This window comes from Cupressus sempervirens, chromosome 2, assembly GCF_028749045.1.
Source record: "Cupressus sempervirens isolate cs-2001-9-10 chromosome 2, ASM2874904v1, whole genome shotgun sequence".
In the NCBI taxonomy this organism is placed as follows: domain Eukaryota; kingdom Viridiplantae; phylum Streptophyta; class Pinopsida; order Cupressales; family Cupressaceae; genus Cupressus; species Cupressus sempervirens.
The window spans coordinates 641,241,720-641,263,801 of record NC_143119.1 but is presented as its reverse complement, the minus strand read 5'-3'; the positions used below and the strand labels follow the sequence as shown (position 1 = coordinate 641,263,801).

The 22,082-nt window shown below is 36.8% G+C and overlaps 1 protein-coding gene across 1 annotated transcript in view; it reads left to right on the top strand.

The window, feature by feature from the left end:
• The window catches only part of LOC149575000 (uncharacterized), a 72,062-nt gene that overhangs the window by 35,689 nt on the left and 14,291 nt on the right, over positions 1-22,082 (top strand). The window lies entirely within an intron of this gene.

Below are 22,082 nucleotides of genomic sequence, written 5' to 3'. Positions count from 1 at the left end.
AATTTTGTGATCAGCAATGTCTCTCTTTTTAATTTGGAATGCCCTATCTAGTGGGCCTCTCTTGCGGGTGAGTGGAGATGGGTCTTCATCTTCATCATTTGTAGTTGGCATAGGCAAAAAAGGATGTGTTCTTGTGTTTGTTTGATCAAATGATGGTGTTGGTATATTTGTTTTTTGGGAAGCACCACGTTTTGCTTTTGCAACTGCTCTATCAGCATCATCTTGCTCTTTTGCTAATGCTGCTATTTGTGCAGCTGGTAATCCCTTCTTATCACTACCTTGACACATGTGAATTCCTTCACCCGCAGGGTCCAAAAAATGTAGTTTCACTCGGGAATAGGAGCTTCTATGTTGTATGTTGCAAAAATTACATTTCCATATGTATGCCCCACCCCCAGGACATTGTGCAACTCTTGTTGTGTGTCTCCATAAAGGAGACCCCTTATCAATTTTGAAGCTTGGTGATGCAGCCGCACCCCCACCCACTGAGCCTTGACTACTCATTGTTCTATTCTTGCAATCTAGAAAAAGTGAAAGAAAACCATGCTTCACACTTGCACAAAAACTTGAAAATTTGGAAAACTAAAAATAAATCAATAATCTATGAAAGAATTCAAAAATATGGTTGAAATGCATACCGTAAACACTTCTTGCAAGGTATTTGAAGCTCCACAACCGATCTCCTTCGAATCCAAGCACTTCACTTCAAACTAGCAAGTATGATAGAGCAAAATGAGAGAGCAAAATAGAGAGCAAAATAGAGAGCAAATGAACTTGCATTGTGATTTAGAGGGTCGTTTTAGGGTTTAGGGCCTTTAGGGCAAAAAAAAAACATTAAAAAATGATAATGCGCCCACGTTTTTGCATACTCCTCCTGTCATTGCCGCGGATTCACGCGGATCCGCGCGTGGATCCTCGAGGATCCGGGCAGGATTCATAATCCTGCCTGTGGATTACGAATCCTGCCTGGATCCTCACGGATCCATACGTGGATCAGGATCCGAATCGGACCCGAGCCCGGATCCGGCCTTTTCCAGGCGAATCCGGTAACTAAGGTCTCCTCTCATCATTTCCTGCATTCTGCTCCATTCAAACCCTCAAACGAGACATTGTGTGCTGCGAGATTATCAGTTGCAGCCGACTATGCTGTTTGCTTGCCTTTCTTTTTACTTGCTCTTGTGCTTGTGTCTCCTGCAATACGCACTTCAAACGACAAGGTTTTCACATTTCTGTTCATGGTTGTAGTCGTTGCTGTATCTTCCTCCAACTTCTTTTTTTGAGCCCTCTTTCCAAATGAATACATAATTGTCACTTCTTTTGTTCATTTGCTTGAAGAAGACAAAAAACGATTAGGTTAGTTGCTAGAATCCTCCGTACAACTTATTTCGAGTGCTTGACTGGTACGATTGTACGGTTTCACCTTGTCTCTTTGTCGTGATCTTCCGGGCCTTCCATACAATAACTATTCTCTGTGATCTTTTGCTCGCCATTGTACGTTGGTGCCTGTTTATCTCGTCTGTACATTTGTACGAGATGCCCAATTTCAATTTTAAAGCCCACTCAAAAAGTTTGTATGGTACTTGGCTTCTTCTCTATTCCAAAAGCCATACGGTGTCTAGTTTCTTGTCAAGAAGACCGTACAACTTGCACATTCATGTTTGGCCGTACATTTAGTGAACCACTAAGTTCGTATGGTACTTCCTTTTCTCTCTTCAAGGCCGTATGGTAGTATTGTTTACGACACCTTGGCTTTATTCTTTGTGCTTCCCTGTGTGTTCGCATGGTATACGATGTCTTGGTTGTTTAATCTTCTATGTGGTGTGAATGTTAAACATTTACCTTGTATCCATTTGCCAGCCGTACTAGAGGTAGGGGCTGAGGTACTTTTATCGAATGATGAGATACACTTAGGAAGGAGTGATAGAGATAGAAACGAGTGAGGGTGTGAGGACACTTGGTGTCCACTTGGATGTGGTAGGTTTGGATGCAGTGGTTACGATGGATGCAGCGTTGTTAGCAACGCCTGAGGAGCCGAATAGAGAAAATAAATCCCAGAGGTTGAGCACGTACTTGAGTACGAGGTTTAACTGTACACCAGCACCATAGGCGACAGGTATTCTGACACCTGCATGGGAAGTAGCCCCAGAAGGAGATCCTGTAGGCACATAGGTGGAGTAGAGTCACTCCACACAGATCGATGGGATATCACACTTCTCCATGGAGAGTACTGCTGAGCAGATGGTAGAGGCAGTAAAGACGGCCATGGGCACCAAGTAGCCTACAATAGGGCCAGATGCATCGATGGGAGAGGGTGTGGAGGCATTTATTGCTAATATGGCAACTTGGGCTCAATGAGCGGTGGCCTCTACATAGACGCAGGCTTTGGATTTAGTAGTAAAGGAGTTGGAGCATGTCATATCCCTCATGAGAGTAGGGTGCCCAACTGCCTTTTCAGTCTGCTTTGAGGAGCGTGGGTGGGGTCATGCCTCTATGGAGGCATAACTAACCATCAGTTAGTTTATGTAAACAACATTATATATAAACAATACCACCGTTTATGCAATCGGTGCCAGAATACAAGGCCCTCGATAATAATCACAATTATCACAATGTTTGCCGATAGCAATGTTGAATGTTATGATAATAATCCAAATGTGTGTGTGTGTGTGTGTATAAGAATACATTTGAAGAACAGGATTCACATATCACAATTTATCATTACTTCTACTGATGCTATACATCAACACTCCCTCTTAGAAAGAGAGAAGTAATACACTTTTTAATAGATTTCAGAATAGAATATTTGAACACATTATTTGATCTTAACACTTTGAAATACTGACTAGTCAAATAATTAAAATCACCATGCTATGAACACTATCATAACATATATTATGATCTCTAATTGTTCGAAATAATATCTAGAGTAATCATAATGGATTTGTTATCAATGATCTCTAATTGTCTGAAACAATATCTAGAGTTTTCATGATAACAGGCCTATCATTTGCAAGATCGTCACCTTTCATTACATATCTGATGCAACTAAACAACAATAGAAGCATAAACTCATATGAATTGAAAATTTAAATTCAATATTCAATATTACAATTTAATCATACCAAGTTTTCCTTTGAAGTATTCCAACTTCACTTTAGCAAGAGGCTTAGTAAAGATATTTGTTGTTTGCTCATTAGTATTGATGTACTCCAGTTGAATGACTCCTTGATCCACCATATCTCTAATGTAGTGATAATGAATTTCAATATGTTTGGAACGATTGTGGAAAACTGGATTAGCTGAAAGCTTGATTCAACTTTGATTATTACAATGAGTCACAGTGGGCTTCAAAGGTCTTTTGAACAAATGAACTAGCAACTTTCGTAGCCATACAACTTCTCTAGCTCCCAAGGAAGAGGCAATGTATTGTGCTTCCATAGAACTTAATGCAACTAAAGATTGTTTTCTGTTGAACCAAGAAACCATTCCAAATCCTAGACTAAAGCAACATCTAGAAGTACTCTTACGTTCAGTAGGGCTGCTTGCCCAATTAGAATCAAAATATCCATGAAGGTTGATGTTTACTTGATCATATTTGATTCCCATGCCAATAGTACCTTTTAGATATTTCAAAATGTATTTAGCTGCATGTAGATGTATCTTCTTTGGTGCACACATAAACTGACTCAAGTTGTTAGTTGCATAACATATGTCAGGACGAGTATTCACCAAACACATTAAAGATCCAATGATCTGCCTGTAGTAAGTAGAATCATTAGATTCTGATTTGATCATATCATCTTTCAACTTGTGTAGATTGACTTCCGTAGGAGTAGAAGCCGGTAAACATTCCATCATTCCAAATTTTGTTAAAATATCAATTGTATATTTTCCTTGATTCGGAAAAATGTAGTTACCCTTTTGCCAGACTTCCAATCCAAGGAAGTAGTGTAGAAGATCTAAATCTTTCGTATCAAACTCTACCGTGAGTTTTTGTTTGCATTTCTTTATGAGATGTTCTTCACCTGTTATCAACAAATCATCAACATCTAACACAAGAATAATCATATCATCACCATCTATTTTGAAGTATAAGTTAGGATCAGCTTCATTCTTGGAATATCCTAACTTCATTAGATAGTTGCCTATCCTTTCATACCACGCTTTGCGAGCCTGTTTGAGACCATATAGTGCTTTCTTTAATTTACAAACGTGAGTTTTGCTGTCATGAGTGCAGAATCCTTTTGGTTGCTTGATATAAACTTCTTAAATTTTGCCATTTAGGAATGCTGTTTTGACATCCATTTGATGAACTTTCCATCCTTTGGATGCTACAATAGCCAAGATGGTTCTAACTGAAATGTATCTAACAATTGACACAAATGTTTCTTCATAATCGATACCTTCTTTTTGTGAGAAACCCCGTGTTACAAATTTGGCTTTGTACTTTCAATGTTGCCATTAGATGCATGCTTAATTTTAAACAATCATTTAGAAGAAACAACTGATTTGTTTTTAGGCCTGGGTACAACATCCCATACATCATTTTTTAATATGGAATTATGTTCTTCAATCATTGCTTCTTTCCAAGGTTGACTTGATAGTGCTTCTTTAACATTTGAAGGTTTTGTTTTTATAAGTTTAGTTAATAATGCAACATAACATGATTGATTTCTTGTTCTTTTACTTTCTCGAATCACTTCATTAGGTTCAACTTGATTTTCTTCTATCATTTTTCTAGCCCAAAGCGGCCTCTTTTTATTGTTAACATTTTTAGAATCTTCAGGTTTAGATGTAGTGGTAGAAGACGGTTCAATATCATTCTCCCTCTCCATTTCTGCTGGGTGATTTTCATCTACTTTAGGAATAGGTTCAGTAAGAGATTCATCATTGTTTCTAAAAATATTAAAGGCGATATCTTCTTCAAATTTCACATCTCTACTAATCTCAATTGTTCTTTGACCTGGAACAAAAACCTTGTAGCCTTTGGTTGTTTCACTGTATCCAATGAGTATCCCCTTCTTTTCGGATGGTTGAAATGTCCCTTTTCTGATTTTACATGATATTTCCAACCTTTAATCAGATCTTTAAGATCAAACAACTAATATCACAAAGATCCTCCAAATTTCTCAAGAAACCCCAAATCGGGTATGCCAGAAATTGTGCCAAAAGCTTCACAGCTTCACCAATTACTAATAAATCTGAAAATGGAAATTTTTACAGAACTTTCAGCAGCATAACAGCCTACAAATTGACATTTCCAGATCCGTATAGCCTTTACACAACAGCTCAAAAATGTAGGACCAAAACTATGCTCATCGGGCTCCCGAAATAGCACAAAATATGCCCGGAAACACCACAAGAACACTAATAATCTATCTCAGAAGTTTAATCACGTCCCAATATATATATTCAGATCTATTTTAATAGCTTAAAGTCTAAAATACAGCAGCAACCAAAACTGATATGAAATACTCAACCGGAAACACCAAACTCTTACAAAAATACACCCGGAAACTCACAAATCTGCACTGTTCAGCACAAAGGCAAACTCTGTATGAGCATGCACATGGAATGGCTTCAAACTCCCGTCCTTAGCCTTCCTGGAAACCTGCAAACTCCCGTTCTTGGGTCTCCCTGGAAACCTGCAAACTCCCGTTCTTGGGTCTCCTTCTCCACAGGTTTGGCAGCCTCTGAAGAATAACAAAGAATGAGCGAAAATCAAGTCTGGAATCCCCCCAAAATGCCTCCAAACCTCTTTAAAAAGGGCATAACTGTAACTCACGTCCAAGAGAGGTTAATGAAACATATTTTAATAATAATTATCATTTATTAGTCCAACGGTTTCCAAAGATTAACTCCCTTTTTCCGAAACTTCACTTTCTTGGGCCTGCCTGCCTTAGCAAAGATTTTCTTTTTTTTTTAAATTATTTGAAAAGGGGACATGACAAGTCCTCCCCTCCCAATCATTGCTTGTCCTCAAGCAATGGCTGAACAATAAACCAATCAATCCACCTGGATCCCAAATGTAGTCATGAACTATACTACTACCAATTAACATAGGCTCCTGCAATATCCTTTGCAATATGACCAAGAGGAATCCATAATCAAATTGACAATTATAGCTCAACCAAACTCCGAAATCACCACTACCACAAACAAAAACCCATGAGGCACAAACTCTTAGAACATCAGAACCCAAGTAAAGTGGACTACCAACATAGTAAATACCATCAATGCATTCCACTGGCCTATATGGAATGTACAATCCAACTCTGCAACAATGGTGAATGCTCTCAAATGAAACTATACCAAGTATGGAGAATCCACACACTGTACAACTCCTGCAGTCAACACAACTCTGTAGATCATTGGCCACTGTCTCATAACCATAACTCCCATGCACCCCTGATGGTGAAAAGCCATCACAAGATAAACAACAAAAAATGGAACCCAAACCAAATTTTCCTGCCATCAACTCCTCAGCATAAGGATCAATTGTTAACTGATGTACATACCCTGCAATATAATGTTGATTAAAAAAACCAACCTCAGTCAACAACTCACCATGAACAAGTGATACAACCCACTGTGACTGATCACTAGCTAAGTCAGGAGATGTCATAGCCAAAGGAGTAGAATCAATAACAACACTTGTTGAAGCATCACTCCAAAACTCCTGCTCTAAGTCATGTATTATCAAGCTATCAACTACAGAACCTGTCGCCATGTCGTGCCCATCACAACTCTCATCTTGAGGCATCAAACTATTCCATAACTGATGATAAGCACTAGGAACCAAAGTACATCTCTGTATCATAATCTCATCAACATGGTCATCAAAGGTAAATTGATGAGTGTATCTCACAGTGTAATGTCGATAGAATGCGCCAATCTCAGTCAGTGGCTCAGACTGCAATCCAGATGTAACTAACTGCAATCGATCATTAACCAAATTGGAACTGACTACTACCTCTGAAGACATTGCGAAGGGAGTAGTATTACTAGTAGGAACCATGCCAACTATCAGCTCACCAATGTCACACATGGTCTTTGATACAACATCTCTAGTCTTCGTGCCATTAGTACTAGAGGTCACCACCATGTCAGGCATACAACAATCTGCTACAACACCCAACTCAATTGAACCTAACTCTAGTGGGAATGAACCTGATATTCCAATGTTAGTATCAAGAATGGATGCATCCCCATCTCCACTGTCTCTGACAATCTCGGCCATGGACATCCTCGGATCACCAAACACCACTGCTTGTGACTGTATAGAATCAGGTGAAGACTGTAGTCGCTCTAACTCCATGGTCACCTTAGCCAAATGAAACTGTGACTCCTTGAAAGCCAACTGTGTACTCTCAAGAATCTCAGAAGTCACCACAAGCTGCTCAGTAATCTCACTCACCTCATCTTCCTTGGCCAACAATGCATCATATGCTGTACTGCCCCACTTCATAAGATAATCTCTGTCGGCTACCAACTGCATATAATCCTGTCTCAGAATCTGGATAGCCTCCCATAAAGAGTGGAACTCTGTCAAGGAAAGATAACTGCCTCCCTGCTCATCACTAGTAGGAGAACCCCATCCATAAACTGCTAACAACTGACGAGCAGCATCGAAATGCTGGCAAGTGATAGCAATGTCTTGGTCACTAACTCTCAACTGATTAGACACATGATGGCACTGGCTTGACTGTCTCCTACAAACCTCCTCTGATGCACTGTCTAAAGGAGTATCCTCAAAGTTACTAGTCTCTAGAGTATTACCATCCATATCCTGTGAATCAAATCTAAAACTCATATCAACATACAGAGTATCAAAAACATTAGCATTTCTGTCCAACTCCTCTATACCCAAGGAAACTAAGTCTTCAAAATTGCCCATTGCATCCTTCTGGATGTCATCAATGCCAATATGATCCTGGGACTCATCTATACACACTGCCAAATATGAAATATCATCAACACATTCCAACAAGTATGGCCGACTGGATATATGAACAAGGCCCAACATTGGTGTATAAAAACTAATACCAACATCAGACAAGATACTGGCACAAGAAAAGACAACACCATGTAATCTGCTAATCAAATCCATGATAGCACCCAAACAAACACTGCTACCAAAAAGTGTTAAAGATATCCAGTCAACTGAATCCCAAATGCCAATATAACAATCTCGAGTCCATATCCGTAAACTAGAATCAACTGGTAACTCAAGCAAACTCCTCACCTGAGTAATATGACCAATACCAACTAACTCCACATACCTGTCATGATGAGATAATGAAGTCACAATACTATCTTGGTTCACCTTCAGCTGGCTGGAGAAATCATGTGAAGTACTACCAGCCTCAACCTCATGTGATGAAGCATCTAACTGTGCCTGGTACTCTTTCTCAGCAAAGTCATGAATGCTCAATGTCTGCTCATCTCTACCAGGTATCTCACCATCCTGCACAACAACATCCTCATAATCATCATCTGAACCCACTACACTGTTGTCACTGCCTGTTGTAACTATACCATCCTGAATACCTGTGGCATCACCCTTTGACAACCTGTAAACAATTGTCTCAATTTGAGTATCAAGTTGACCGTTACTATCAATCTGTGTAATATCCTTTCCCACCACCTCCTGTGGTAGAGTAGAATCTGAGACCTCTACCTGGCTATCAGCTAGTTTCTCAAACTCCTCATGCAAGTTCTTGGAAATTGTGTCATCTGTCCTGTGAGAAAATCTGCCAAATAGAAATCCAGTCAACTTATCCACCTTAGCTGGGTCAGATAACATGTCATTTATACGGTGGTGCTCAACCAACTGTTTAGACATGTCATGGCTTATTTTCATAAGTTTATCTCGAATGTCTAAATAACCATCCTTTCTATTATTTTGACTCTGGCTATCAATTGTCCAAGATTGTTCCCTCTGAGACTCTGTACTATACCTGTCCATTCTGGATAAAGTAGAGTGTAACCCCAATAGGATATAACTTCTTCAAACACCAAGAACTAACATGCAAATGATTAGAAGTAGCATGCAACCATAGATTTGGACATGCAACTGATTAGAAGCAACATGCAACCACCAAATTATGACATGCAAGATCTGGGTAGTTGTCAAAACTGAAATGCAAACTTCTACAACCACCAAATTCACCAAGAACTAACATGCAAATGATTATAAGTAGCATGAAACTATAGATTTGGACATGCAACTGATCAGAAGCATGCAACCACCAAATTATGACATGCAAGATCTGGGTAGTTGTCAAAACTGACCTGCAACTTCTACAAACCCTCAGGCTGGCAAGATCATGGCTCTGATACCACTGAAATGTCCCTTTTCTGATTTTACATGATATTTCCAACCTTTAATCAGATCTTTAAGATCAAACAACTAATATCACAAAGATCCTCCAAATTTCTCAAGAAACCCCAAATCGGGTATGCCAGAAATTGTGCCAAAAGCTTCACAGCTTCACCAATTACTAATAAATCTGAAAATGGAAATTTTTACAGAACTTTCAGCAGCATAACAGCCTACAAATTGACATTTCCAGATCCGTATAGCCTTTACACAACAGCTCAAAAATGTAGGACCAAAACTATGCTCATCGGGCTCCCGAAATAGCACAAAATATGCCCGGAAACACCACAAGAACACTAATAATCTATCTCAGAAGTTTAATCACGTCCCAATATATATATTCAGATCTATTTTAATAGCTTAAAGTCTAAAATACAGCAGCAACCAAAACTGATATGAAATACTCAACCGGAAACACCAAACTCTTACAAAAATACACCCGGAAACTCACAAATCTGCACTGTTCAGCACAAAGGCAAACTCTGTATGAGCATGCACATGGAATGGCTTCAAACTCCCGTCCTTAGCCTTCCTGGAAACCTGCAAACTCCCGTTCTTGGGTCTCCCTGGAAACCTGCAAACTCCCGTTCTTGGGTCTCCTTCTCCACAGGTTTGGCAGCCTCTGAAGAATAACAAAGAATGAGCGAAAATCAAGTCTGGAATCCCCCCAAAATGCCTCCAAACCTCTTTAAAAAGGGCATAACTGTAACTCACGTCCAAGAGAGGTTAATGAAACATATTTTAATAATAATTATCATTTATTAGTCCAACGGTTTCCAAAGATTAACTCCCTTTTTCCGAAACTTCACTTTCTTGGGCCTGCCTGCCTTAGCAAAGATTTTCTTTTTTTTTAAAATTATTTGAAAAGGGGACATGACAATGGTTCTAGTTTTGTTATTTTCTCTTTAGGAATGTGGATATAAATAGGACATCCAAATATTCTTAGATGACTTAGATCTGGTTTAATACCTGTAAATACTTCTTCAGGAGTAGTGTTCTCTAATACTGAGTGTGGACGTCTGTTTTGAATGTAGACTGCAATGTTAGATGCTTCAGCTTAGAAGGAAGTATGAAGATTTTGATTGTACATCATTGCTCTAGCTGATTCAACAATTGATCTATTTTTACGTTCTGCAACTCCATTTTGTTGAGGATTATATGGTACAGAAAACTCCTTAATCCCAACAACAATGCAAAAGTTTTTGAAAATGTCAGAGATGTATTCACCTCCATTGTTTGACCTTAGTATTTCTATTTTCTGTCCTGATTGATTTTCAACTAAGGGTTTGAGTTCTTTGAATTCTGATAATACTTCAGCTGAATCTTTCTGTTTTAGAAGGTAGATCCAAGTTCCTCTAGAGTAGTCATCAATAAAAATTACATAAAAAAGACACCCGTTAAGAGAAGGTACAGACATAGGACCACAAATGTCAGTGTGAATCAGTTCAAGAATGGATTTTGATTTGTGAACACTTTTAGGAAATGATTGCTTTGTGTTTTTGCCTAGGGCACATCTTTTGCAAATGCTTAAGTGATCAGTTTTGAGATTAGGTAAATCTTTTATAATTTTTCTTATAGATGATAATGCATGATAGTGAAGGTGACCTAGCCTCCTATGCCAAATTTGGGTAGAATTTGATGTTTCATGCCTTAAAGCTAAGTTTTGATTGTACAAAGTTTATATAGACTTCCATCTCTAAATCTAAAAGAAATGACTTTCTTGATATTAGAGTTCTTTGGACAAGATAGAACTTTGTTCTCTTGAAAAGTGATTCTGAATCCTTGATCAACAAGACCATAAATAGAGACCAGATTTCTTTTTATTCTAGCTACATATAAAACATTTTTGAGTTGGAGAGTAATTCCTAAATTTAAATAAATTGAGCAGGAACCAATACCTTTGATAGGATGAGTGGAGTTATCTCCAATGGTAACTTCTTCTGAGGAGTGCTCTCAGAAGTTTTCAAATTTGTCTCTAAAACCGATTATGTGCCGAGATGCTCCACTGTCTATAATCCAAGTGTTGTTGTTTGAGTTTAATTCACTTGAAAGAGCTAAATAAAATGCATAGTTTTCTTTTTCTTCTTTCTCTACTTCCTCTCCTTTGATTTCTACTAGGGCTGCTTGAATTCTCTTCCGTTCAGGGCAGAAGTTATGAGAGTGACCAATTTTATCACATTTGGAACATCTAGCTTTGGACCAATCACGTTTCTTATATGATTTTTTAGTTTCCCTCCTATTATCTTTGAATTTTGTTTTCTTATTTGAATTTGCATGAAGAGCTTGAATGTCTCCCTCTTGATTTATACTTAGTCCTCTTGAGACTAATCTTGATTCTTCTTGTGTGCATTCATTTTTTAGTAATTCAAATTTAAGAAGCTCGAGTCAAGAGCTTAGGCCTCGAATAAATGTTTCCTAAGATAGAGGAAGTTCTTTTAATGCTATCATGCTAAGTTCTTTGTCATCAACTCGATTTTCCATTGTTGCAAGTTGATCTTTTAATTCAGAAATACTTAAAAAATAGGATGTAATAGATTCTCCATTTTTCATCTTTATATATAGTAGATCTTGTTTTAGGGTTAACAATCTAGTAGTATTGTTGATTTCAAATGTATCTCTGATAGTAGAGAATATCTCAAATGCAGTCTTGAGACTAGATATGGATGGAAGAATATGATCTTTATAAAATCTATTATAATTTTCATTGCCTTGTTATTGTGTCTTTTCCATGTCATTTTATTTGGATAATTTTTAGCCATGGATTTGTTTGTTTCTATATACTCCTCTAATTCCATTTCCCTTAATATTATCATGACTTGAATTCTCCATGATGAAAAATTTGATGCTCCCTCAAGTCTGTCCTCTAGCCTTACATGATTCAACATTTTGATTTAAGGATATAATTTAATTTTATAAATCTAAGACTTCAGATTTTTAATTCTGAGTAATAGAGTTTCTTATCAGAATGGCTCTGATACCATGTTAGTTTTAGTGATCTCTGATAGACAAAACTATTACAGCAGATATGAATAATAATGGATATCCTTACTTGAATAACCGGTGAACCAGAGATGCAAAATTTGTTCTTCAAATGGTGATTGCCGAGTCTTTAACTTTAGTCTACAATGAAGATAGAATATCCTTAAATGAAGATTGCTGAGAATTTATTCTATAGAGGAAATATGTAGATCGTCCTTCAATGAAGAATGCTGAGAGTTATCCTGCAAGGGGAATATGTAGATCGCTGGGACTTGTAATGCCATATATTGATTATTGTCCCCAACGATCTGTATGTACATTTATATACTAGTGAAGGGCCATGCCTTCATAGAGTCATGACTCTACGTGGCCTTTGGCCACGTAGGGTCATGCCTCTACGGGGGCATAACTAACCATCAGTTAGTTTGTGTAAACAACATTATATATAAACAATACCATCGTTTATGCAATCGGTGCCAGAATACAAGGCCCCCGATAATGATCACAATTATCACAATGTCTGCCGATAGCAATATTGAATGTTATCATAATAATCCAAGTGTGTGTGTGTGTAAAAGTATACATCTGAAGAACAGGATTCACATATCACAATTTATCATTACTTCTACTGATGCTATACATCAACAACAATAATTATCCATTTACCTTGTACGGTAAACAACTATCTTGATGTAAAATAGACTTCCCATTTCATGTGGGTAGGAAACTCAAGTAACTTGATTGAAAATTATCTATTTATGGCAAGGAGATGTTTTCTATGCCAAATTTTGACTATACTTGGTTCATGGTAAGTTTGTGGTCAAAACAGATCATAACAATTTCAAATTCTTCCTTAGCCAAAGGGATTTGAATGATAGGCAAAAAAGTGAGGGCGAGGAAGCTTCAAACCTATGATTTGATTAAGTGGCTGGTTTGGATTCGGGTTTAGATACAGGTTCAAGAAATCAATTCACTGGTACAAAATTTTTTTGAAATGAAGTTTGGGTTTGTTAGTACAAAATCGTGTAAGAATTAGATATATATAGGTGTGTGTGTGTGTGTGTGTGTGTGCAGCCTAGAGGCATGAATTAAGATTAGATTGTCACATGGTATCATATAAACAACAAAATCACCATAAACTTGTAATCATAGTATCACGATCATGCAATTATAGCATCATATTCTTCAACTTTAATATCAAATTAAAATATATAAACTAGTATTGTCACTATCTCTTTATATTCTACAACTAGTAAATTATTTGTCCAGACAATCATTTTTCTAAATTAGATCAATAAAAACATAATTAAACAAGAGCTCTGTTTGAGCTTGAGTCCCTGCCTTTTGTAGGGAGTTTGAACCAGAGTTGTTAAATGTAACTGCAACTAGATGTTTGTGGTTTAGCTATAGCTATTATTAATATAATTATGTTGTTATGCATATGTTATCATATGTAATTAAAAAGATGCATGAGGTTATACACCATGCTACTAATTTTATTACAGAGTGTTAATGCATAATTGGTATGCTTTAAAATATTTGTAATTTTTTCTTACATTTAAATAAAAGTATTTATATGATTCAACTTGCTTATATTTAAGGTTTATTTTTTTAAATGTAATAATTTGATATGAGAATTTTTTTTTAAATGTCAAAGACAGTGTTTCAAATATCATGGGTAGTGTGATTAAGAAATTTTGAAATAAATTGTAAAAACTTTAAATAAGTAAAATACAAATTGAAAGATAAAAAAATTCTACAAACTTACTGAGATAACTTCAAATGCCTTACAATAGCAATTTGTCCAAAAAGACACATCCCTCTAAGGTGACAACTGTTAGAAGTATGCAAGAGAGGCATTACAAGATGACATGTATTCAACAATATCTATTATATTAGTATCCTATCCTCGGTAATGATTTAGTGGAACATGGACAGAGTTGTGTGGAAGCATATATTGCGGAAATATGCACTAAAAAATATTCTACCAATTATTTTCCTCCTTTGCATGCCAAGTGTTGAGTAGCTTTTCTGTGCTTCTTGCAACTATACCTGTCAGAGAGACGAGACGATGACATGTGAAAGCAATCTTCTTTGATGCTCCTATTCAAGCTGAATCTGAACCATTCATTTTTACCCAAATTTTCCTCAAATTGTGGGCTCCAAGGAATGATTAGAATCCTCATTCACTTCTTTCATTGCATGTGCTTGGGTTTCAATTATGTGTGTTAATGGTTGCTGCATCCGCTGTAGTAGCAAGCTTTGGTTTTAATCGTGCCTCATGTGCTTCTATTCTCTTCTATAGAAGGCTTTATGGTGAGAAACCTGGTGGTTGAAGGCTTTGGCATCAAATTATTGCACCCTCCTAGTAAATGGGTTGAAATTGGTCATTTTATATGTAATTGTAATTATATTATTGAGTTTAAGTGCCTACAGAGTTGGTCAAAAGAAACCTGCCCTTCTGCTATGTATTTGTTTCATTTTAATGGCTTCAACTGTATACCTAGTTTGCATTATCAATTGCATGTTTTTATTGTGAAGCATGAGAAAACTACATAGAATCGACATCACAAATTTCAGGTAATAGGTGTCATGAAGCATAATCGCCCAAGTAACCCCTGTCAAATGGAGTGCGTAGACTGTTCCCACTATCAGTCTTGTGAGTACAACACCATCGTTGAAGCTCCGATTGAAAACCATGAGTGGCTTGTTGTGGAAAAGGTAGAACTGGCACCAGGCTCCCTTGCTTGTTGTGAATAGAGCTTGCTTCAAACAAAATCTCCAATAACACTTCCTTTGGTACATGTTACTGCATCTGGGAGATCAGGTTTTTTTTTTGTTTGAAATCTATAGAATTTTGCAAGGATTTGATTTGTGTAGGTGAAAATAAATTTAGGGCTTGCTCGAACAAAGTTGTCAAAGATCTCACATCTCTACATCACCAAACCCTAGGGTATTAAGAGTCTTCAGCCCCAAGAAAATAAGTTTATTGTTGCAAATTTGCTCTTCTCAATGATCAAGTTGAGATAGGAGAGAGTAGGAAATTGGTGTACAAGATGTTGAAGCAATAGGTAGAATTGAAGGGACCTATAGGCTAGGGCATGTATATATGTTTATTTTGGTATATGTATATATTGTGCATATACATGTTTGCATGGTGTGTGGCAGGGTCAAAGGATATACTAAATGAATATAGGAATGCCATGGAATGGGCGTGTTGTACAAATGGGCCAGGGAACCTCAGAAAAAATGTCACAGAGCTGAGTTTTTGTTGCTGGATAGACTGGGTGAAGCCATCAAACCTTACTCCTAAAGAAGCTTGAAGCTTCCAGAAGTTTGATTAGCCATTAAACCTTACTCCTGAAGAAGCTTCCAGAAGCTTGATTTATTTTTCTCCAACCTATAGCTTCTGATTATCTGCTTTTTCTGTTATTTTTTCGGAAAAAAAAAAGAAAATTATCCCGGGCAAAAATCCCCTAAACCAATAGAAAAATAGATTTAGATCACAAAAAAGATTTTAAAAATAATTCATGTTTAAACTTTAGAGGACAAACAATTTTCTCTAAGCTAAATTAATAATGTACCACTACCGAAAACATTAGTTCCCTGCCTTATACAAGGCAGGGACTAATACATATTTGCAATAGATACCTCAAAAAGGTACCTATGAACCCATTTTATATATATTGTTGCTTTAAAGATAGATAAGCTAGTATTGCTTGATAGTCATCATTGTAAATCAATAAGAGAGGCAACGATTTTTGGTCTTTATATATTTAGCTTCCTCATTTGGGCTTCTCAAATAAATAGATTACAAAAATAGCTCTGGCCATAGAAATGTTATCCGAAATAAGATGGGTTTGTCTAAGCTCTGCCAAGCATCTTTTTTACTTTGTTGAAATGATCAACATTGCATGAAAGTTTGAGAGGGCCATCGTGGTTGAATCTGAAGCCCTCCTCTGCTACCCTTGACAACCTTGTGAAAAAAAAAACTTGTTTTTTCTGTTCTTTTCAGCCCCGGTTTTTTGTCAATTCACCTAAGTACACCCAAGCTTGTCTTGGGTTGGTCCTTGATAAAATGGTCTTCTTGGGAGTGATCGGTGGCTAAACCTAAAGTTGAATTGGACCAAGACCACTTTTTGGCTCAAATCAAACTAGTACCAAGGATAACTTTAAGATCCCCTCCCCCCCAAAATAAACAAATAAATAAATAAAAGATATAAAATATTGGGGAGTCTCACTTTCTTGAAAAATAATTCAATTTCTATTGGTAAGTCACTCAATTTTTTGAAAGATTTTTTTTTCTAATTGGCAATTATTTTGGAATCACTATTTTTTTGTACAAAATATTGGAAAATCTCAAACAAAAACAAGAAATTCATTAATCAAAATGGCAAGTATTTATATTTAAAAGTAAATTAGAATACTTTTTAAATATATTCAAGGTCCATGATATCACCACTTCACAGAACTGATTAATCGATACCAGATCTAACATCTAAGCTTTCATCCATTCATTCCATGTTAACTTGTGAAACCAACCATAAAACGACTCATGAAAGCATCCACACAAGTAAAACAATGACACTGAGATTTTTATCGTGGAAACCCTTGGTCAGAGAGAAAAACCACAACATGAATTGATACCCACAAGTATTTTACACTAATATGAAATGCGCCTTCTTAAAGGCTTGGCCCTATAAGGAGCTTACAATGATGCCCGGTTAGGAGAAAACCCTAGTAGGAGTCACTCGGTAAAAATATTTGCCTCAGACCTGTTAAGATCTTTACTCTCTTAAGAGTAACCTTGTAAAATATATTTTTACCTCAAATTAATGAGCAACCCAGTTAAAGAAATTAACTTCAGATACTGCTAAAGATCCTACTCACCTTGTTAAAGGGTTTTCACTTGGCAACCTATTAGGATCAACCAAGTAGAATGATCTGAGAAATAACACTTAAATATTGCTTGAAGAGATCCTTTTTAATTCATCATCTGCATCTCCTAGCAGACATTTAGCTACTAGCTGGATCCAACAACCCTTGTCGATCACAACCACCGATTTCTTCTCTCTCCCTTGCAAAGTAATGTTTTGCCATATACATATACTTTTCATCATTAGGTAACCCTAACCCTAATCGCGATAGCCCATGAGATCCATCTATGTTTGACCACAACGTATTACCAAAATAATTTATCATTACCTAAATATTATTGGGCTAAATGTGGAAATCTTTGTTGGGTTTCAGGGATAGACTCTATAATAATTAGTTGCTTCCATTTACTTAAATATAATCTAGTAATGCTCATAGAATTTTGTGAGATAAATGTATCAATATTTTTAAATTCAAATGGGACCCAAAATTTCTTCAAGATCATTGATTTTTGTTGAGATTAAACAATCCAAACGAGATTTTGGTCCCTATAAGCATCACAAATCCAATAGCAACATTTCCATCTCATGGAATATAATGAGAATCACTAGATTATATTTTAAACTAATAATGACAACTAAATGTTGGTGATGCAACCCTACAGTAACTAATAAATATGATATATTATTGGCAAATTAATTTAGATTTATTTATAATAACTTATAAAATTTAGGCGAAATGAATCTAATCATGTATTGAATGTTGCACCTTGAAGTTCAATTTTTTGATAAAATATATTATTTGGTAATTAAAAAATTTTCTAAAATAAAATTTTGTAAAATTTGGCGATTTTGGTTGCTTAAATCTTATTGGCCAAATTTGGATTCTCAAATCTCAAAAATATGGACAAATCTGGCAATTTAGGATTTTGACATTTAATATGTAAGAGGGAGTGAAAATGTGGTGGCTGATCCACTCTTTAGGAAGCCTTATTCTATTCAATAACTAATATATCTGCTGATTGGAAGGATTTTATAATGGCTGAGTTTTAAAAAAAATTCAATTACTGATGATATTTTGGGAGGGATTTTGCAAGATGACAGGTTTAAGAGATGGTTGATGAGCCCATCCTATACAAAAATTGGGTGTATCTCATACCTAAACCTAAGACAAAGGATTTTAAGGTCATGCCATGACACACCACTTGCTAGTCCAGGCTTCTACAAGGCATATAAGAGAGTGAACTTTTTCTTGGAAAGAGATTAAAAATGATGTGTTGCAGTAAATTAGAGTGTATGTAATGCCAAAAAATATGGAGCATGTTTTTCTAACTGGTCTGTTGCAGCCCCTATCCATTCGAAACAAAAAATGGGAGAGCATAGCCACAAACTTTATTAGAGGTTGCAAAAGGTGTATGGTAAGGATTGTATATATGTGGTTAATGATAAACTCACTAAATATACTTACTTTGATGCATTTTCTTTAGAATCTAGAATCTCACAAGTGGCAGATCTATATTTTAGAGAAATTTGCAGGCATAATGGTCTACCAAAGAATATTGTAGGTGACAGGGAAAACATGTTTCTCAGCTTGTTTTGGCAAGAACTCTTTCAATTGACAGTTACAAAGTTTGCACCAAGTAGTAGCTATCATCCAAAAATTGATGGCCAAACCTGAGATTGTGAACAAATGGAATGACCTAAGGACCTACATTATAGGGCCGCAAACAATGTGGATCAAGTGGTTGCATTTGGTGGAATATTGCTAAATACAACACCACATGTCGACAGATATGACCACTTTTAAAGCACTTTGGTTATGATGCTGCTTCATTTTTCGATTTGATTCTCATGGATAGTAGAGTCTTCAGGGAAAAAGATGTGGTTTAGTGGAGTATGGATATTTTAAAAGCTCTCAAAGAAAACTTGTAGCAAGCCTGAAATCAGAAAAAGTTATATGTAGATAGGCACAAAACAGAGACTTGTTGAGGTTAGAGACATGGTGTATTAAGGTTGAGTCTTATAGACAATCTTTCATCAGATTGAGTGGAGATGGGAAGCTGAAGCCATGTGTTCATGAACCCTACAAAGTGTTCAGAAGGGTTGGTGAGATGGCCTATGAGATGGAAGTTCCAGCCAAGAGCAAAATACGTAATGGTTTCCATGTCTCATTCCTCAAGAAGAGATGATTAAGGAAAGTTGATTCTTGGACTTGCGACTATCTTGAATGTGACGAAAAGGAAGTTGAGAAACAAGATCATTCTAGAATCATTTGTCAAATGGAAGAATCTACCAATGGAGCATACAATGTGGGAAGGAGTAGAAGTCTTTGAGCATCCAAATATGAAGTTGCTTGAGGACAAGTAACATCTTGGAGTGAAAGACTGTCATGTCACCAAATAATCAAAACTATTTTGTTTCTTTTTGCCAACAAAAATAGTATTCTTAAACCTTAAATATTAATTATTTTTGTAAAGATTCTTAAATAATTCAATAATATTAAGTAAGATTGTCTCCATGGGTTTGACTTGTTTAGAATATTTATTTTCTTCTGGAGGCCAACCTACTTGGTCATCATCTATTTATGGTAGGGAAGAGCCCACTCGAAGGCATTGAATGTTGTATGACAAATTGCTTTATGCATGGTTGGTTGTCTGAGACGAAATCCTTAGAGGCTATGTGTGGTAGGACGAAAGCCTCACCCTCTTTTATTAAATCCCTAAGCACTAGATACACATCTTATTACTTCCCAATCTTCTTCTGGCATTGAGAGGTTACAGAAGAGGTGACACACTGGAAGGGGACCAACACACAGAGGAGATTGATGGGTTTCAAGTGCATAATTTTGGATTGAATTCAAGAATGATATCAAAGGCTTGCAAGCCTCAAGCACCGGCATGGCAAGAGATTGCCAATGGGATGCGGTGCGACTTCAATGCACCTACTTGCCTTAGCCTATGAAGCCTATGTGCCTTCAGATCGAATAGCAGGGTAGCCTCAACATACAGACTGGCCACTGACAAATATATCACTTGTGCCAATACATGGTATGATAAGATCTAATAGCTCTCTAAATCGATAGAATCAGAATTATTTTATGTTCACATATTTTGCAATGTAATCTCCGTACCCGTGTTGTGCATATTGTTACTGGCACTCTGTAATCTAAATTGTTGACATATAAATAATCTTTTTGCATTTATGGTTAATTGTTCTTTAATTTCTGACATCATTTCCTTTCAATCAGTCTGTCTGAGTTTTAAATTAAGTAGCGAAGTACAGAGGATATAGGACTAGGAATTATTTGAGACTCAGATTTTTACAATTCAACAAAGCTTGGATTTTTCGAAGTCACTAAAACAAAACCTGTTGTAGTCCCAAAACCAGGAAAAGTTGTATGCTGATTACCACTGAACGAAGAAGGTTTTTGAGGTGAGATTACAACCCTGCAGTCAAATCTTCTGAGGAGTTAAAGATACAATTTCATGGACCTGAATACAAGGAGGATTGGTGAGATAGCTTATGAACTACGGCTTTTAGAGAACAACAAAATTCATAATATTTTTCATGTGTCATGCCTTAAGAAGATCCTGAGATAGCAGCTTACTCCATTAGAGCTGCCACCACTTGATGATGAAGGAAAGTTGACTTCAGAGCCTAAAGCCATCATTAATCAGAGGGAAAAGAAGTTGCGGAATAAGGCTATTCTAGAATATTTCGTGAAATGGAAGAATCTCACTCTCGAGGTCGCTTCATGGAAAGGATTGGAGATATTGAGCATTTGATCCTGGGATTGCACGAGGAAAAGTAATCTTGGAGAGGGAGGATAACATGTTTAATTTTTTCTAAGGTCGATTGGCTTTACTCCAATTTCCTAAGGTTGACCAAAAGCACGTTTTTTGTAAAAGTGTTTCTGAACATTGCTTATGGTGTTGAACTTTATTTTTAAGCCAGGTGTGAAAATTCAATTTGCCTGTCTGGAAGAACACCTGTTTCTTGGTCCTTCTTGGTCTCTAGCAAGTATGCTTGGTATTTGGGATGACTTTCCAGTTTACACATGTAAGACAAAACCCTAGTATGTTTGAGGAGGATGGAATGAAAACCCTAACCATTTTTTATTTCTTATTGCAATTTACTTTAAAATCTGTTCACCCTAAATTAATTTTAGGCTTGGATGATTGTGAGAAATACATTTCTGCACTTGGCACATCAAAGGGAAGGCAATTTAGAAGTGAAACAACCCACTTTTCTGTAGCTCATCATCTTGCCCTCGAGTGTGGTGCTCAATAGGTTCAAGATTCAGCAGAGGCATGGGCAATCTGAGCATTGATTCTGGGTTCCGCACACTAGTGTGGGTGAGTCATTTTCAAGGATTTGGTCTGCTAATCTGCAGAAGTTTTGCCAACTTACAGAGTCCATAGAAAATGTGATTACAATCCAGTTCATTTCCAATTGCCTACAGATCTGGTGACCACCATTAGGGAGCAGCTAGGACATGGGAGAGGGGAACTTCCTGGGCAGCAACTTTGTCCAGATCTACAACACTTCTACAATCACTAATTTCCAGATCTGAAGTGGAAACATTTTTGCACAAGGAAATCTTGACATTTGAAGACATCTTTGCAACATCCAAGGCAATTATTAGCAAAATAATGATCATTTGAGGGTTGTCACACCTGAAACAACAAGTAAGGCATTAATAGAGTTCCATACCAAGTGACAGAAAACCTGGTGTTGCTGATCATACCATTGTCCATTATAAGTGCTTGTGAGCAATGGTAACCTGGCAAGTGGATGATCAAGCCGAGTCATAAGCGATTATTGTTGAACATTATAATCTTCCTTCA